Source organism: Sesamum indicum, linkage group LG9 (genome assembly GCF_000512975.1).
Source record: "Sesamum indicum cultivar Zhongzhi No. 13 linkage group LG9, S_indicum_v1.0, whole genome shotgun sequence".
Lineage (NCBI taxonomy): Eukaryota > Viridiplantae > Streptophyta > Magnoliopsida > Lamiales > Pedaliaceae > Sesamum > Sesamum indicum.
The window spans coordinates 6,116,863-6,120,603 of NC_026153.1; positions in this window are offsets into that span (position 1 = coordinate 6,116,863).

Consider the following 3,741-nt stretch of genomic DNA (forward strand, 5'->3'; position numbering starts at 1 on the left):
TTTTTTCTCGTGCATGATGTCACCATAGTTTCGCAACATTTTATGCTCATTATGGGTATTGTGTGTGTTTGTGGTCTATTTATGTCCTCTTTCAAAATCAAGATATGGTGTAGCAGATTTCTGTTGAGATAATGATGTCAACAAATATATTTCTATATGTTTGTACCTATTGCTATCATTGAAAAAAAAAAGGTTGTTGCATTTACTAGTGTGTTTTATATATGTAATTGTATTAGGGCAATGATTTTATCATTAATCCAGTTTCTGCGGTGTGTGTGGGGTGTGTGTGTGTGTGTGAGGTCTGAGTGTGTGTGTGTGTGTGTGCATGTGGGATGTGTGTGTGCGTGCGCGGTGTGTGGGTGTGTGTGTGTGTGTGTGCGTGTGTGTGTGTGTGTGTGTGTGTGTGTGTGCATGTGGTGTGTGTGTGTGTGTGTGCATGTGAGGTCTGAGTGTGTGTGTGTGTGTGTGCGCGGTGTGAGGGTGTGTGTGTATCACGGTAGAACATGTTTTATTTCCATTCTGAACATAGAAGAAGTGATGTGTTGCTTTTATCTCCTGCGCCAACGAATGCCATCTGTGTCTTGTTACATTTGTCATTCTCCTTCAATTTCTATGTCTTCATTTCTATCTATACAATCTTTTTTCTCGTGCAGGATGTCACCATAGTTTCGCAATATTTTATGCTCATTACGGGTATTGTATGTATTTGTGGTCTATTTATGTCCTCTTTGAAAATCAAGATAAGTTGTAGCAGGTTTCTGTTGAGATCATAATGTCAACAAATATATTTCTATATGTTTTAATCAGCTAATGCATTTTTTTTACAATTTTATCCATCACAAACTCGAGAAGTTTTGCTTAATGATGCCCCTCCTTGTTCTGACTTTTCCATTTCCTTGTCTATGGATCTTTTTATTTGGTTTTTTTTGTGTCTGTGTGTGGTGTGTGGATGTGTGTGTGTGTGTGTGCATCTGTGGTGTATGGTGGTGTGTGTATGTGTGGGGGGTGTGTGTGCTTGTGGGGTGTGTGTTTGGTGTGTGGTGTGTGTGTGGGGGGTGTGTGTATGTGTGTGTGTGCATGTGGGGTGTGTGTGTGTGTATTACGGAAGAACATGTTTTACGCCAACGAATGGCATCTGCGTCTTATTACATTTGCTTTGGGCGAAGCCTGCCTGTGGGCATCAAGAAGAGCTTATTGCTGCTCTTTTGAACCCAATGTTATTATTGGTGCAAAGAAGGTTGCTGCATTTACTAGTGTATTTTATATATGTAATTGTATTAGGGCAATCATTTTATCATTAATATTATTCAGTTTCTGGATCAACCTCTTTGAAAATCAAGATATGGTGTAGCAGCTTTCTGTTGAGATCATGATGTCAACGAATATATTTTTATATGTTTAGCTACTGTATTTCTTTTTCAATTTTATCGACCACAAACTTGAGAAGTTTTGCTTAATGATGCCCCCTCCTTGTGCCGACTTTTCCATTTTCTTGTCTGTGCATTTTTTTTTTGTGTGTGTGTGGTGTGTGGATGTGTGTGTGTGTGTGTATGTGTGTGTCACTATAGAACATGTTTTACTTCTATTTTGAACAAAGAAGAAGTGAGGGGTTGCTTTTATCTTCTGCGCCAACGAATGTCATCTGCGTCTTGTTACATTTGTCATTCTCCTTCAATTTCTAAGTCTTCATTTCTATCTACACAACCTTTTTTCTCGTTCAGGATGTCACCATATTTTCGCAACATTTTATACTCATTACGGGTATTGTATGTCTTTGTGGTTTATTTATGTCCTTTGTAATACTTTTGTGTGCTTGTATAGATGTGTATTCTCATTTTTTTTTACCTGATATAAAAGAGTATTTATTGAAATAAGAGCAATAACAGGACATCAGAGCGTGCATTGTCCATCTTTTTTTTTCCTTTCAATATATCTCGTTAGCAAAAGTGGTCTTGGAATGATTTACTTTAATAGAGGGGATATAGTGAGAGAAAATGAGTTTAGGATTGATAAAATCTAATAAATGACTTGGGCGGTTATGATCTGCTAACCAATTCTTAAATTGGTTGCCAGTGACCACTACAAAATGTTGTAGTTCTGAACCCTGACTTTGGTGTGTTTAGCCATTTTGATTTTCTTCCTGCTAATAGCGGTCTCTATAATTTTCACCCTTGAATCACATGGTAGTTTCTGTAGCATCACCTTAATTTTTGGGTACTCGCATGGAAGAGGGAGAATTGTGCTTTTGCTCAGGAACAATTAATAAGTTATATATGCTTCAGTTGATGCTTGTGCTTATATCTGGCTTACTGTTTATCAGGTAAAGAACTAATCATTCACCTGCCCAAGTTTCTGTTATTTTTCTGCCTTCAGGTACTTATGTGCAGTTCAACACATATTTGAGTGGTAATAGTTTCCTAGTAATGTGGTTTTGGTATTGCATAAACCAGGATATTAGGTGTATAAGTTGTTGAATCTGTGGTATTGCTTGATAAATGGCACAACTATTCATGTGGCTCTTCTTTAAACTGCTGCTTAGTGTGCCCTATTCAATCTTTAATCTGTTGATTGATAAGCTTCGATGAAAACCACTTTAGCTTAGTGGACAATGCATTAGTTTGGTGCATTTGCTATTTTTCAGTTTGATGTAATGTATAATTGTAATTGCTTTATTCTTTTGGTTGTAAGAATTCTGATATTTACTGAGTATGGTATGTGTGATTCTGACATGTGATCGGTCCTGTTAGTTGAAATATTGCAGTAATGCTTTGGAATTTTATTGAGTTTAAAGTTGTTTTACTTGTTGGTTGCTATTCAATGCTTTGGGGGAAGCCTGCCTGTGGGCATCAAGAAGAGCTTAATATTGCTGCTCTTTTGAACCCAGTGCTATTATTGGAGCAAAGAAGGTTGCAACATTTCCTAGTGTATTATATATATATAATTGTATTAGGGCAATGATTTTGTCATTAATATTATCCAGTTTTTGGATCAACCTCTCTGAAAATCAAGATCTGTTGTAGCAGGTTTCTGCTGAGATCATGATGTCAACGAATATATTTTTATATGTTCTAATCATGGGGAAAGTGCAATTTACATCCCACAACTTACACCATTTGTGATTTTGGTCCGAATGTTTTATCCCTCACCATATTTAGTCCCCATGAGTGTAAAAAAACTTTCAATTTATATCCCACTCACATTTTTCGTTAGATACTTGACGAAAGAAACACGTGCAAAACACGTGGTCCGTTAACTTAACCAACATTTGACTGCACTAATGTGGAAAGTTGCATTTTACGTCCCACAACTTACACAGTTTGCAATTTTGATTCCATTGTTTTATCCCTCACCAGTCACCACATCTAGTCCTATAAGTGTTAGTTGTTGTAGTATTGATTAGTATTTGTTGTTTGTTGTTCTATGGGGAGAATTGTCTATTATTTGTTGTGCATATATATATTTTTGTTACAAGTTTGAATTGAATTGGAATGGAATGTCATCAAACCTATATTTCCAAAGTAATATTAAAATTCCACATTAAAGTATACATTAAATTAAATATACAACATATCTAAATTTCCACAATAACAAAAACCATAATATAAACATAAAACTTATCATTTAAAACATATCTAAATTTTCACACTATCATAGACATTAAATTACATTGCATGCTTATACAATCTATAGTATTCTCGATCTACAACATTGCAAAATAATGAAGTCTTTCTTCTCCATTCT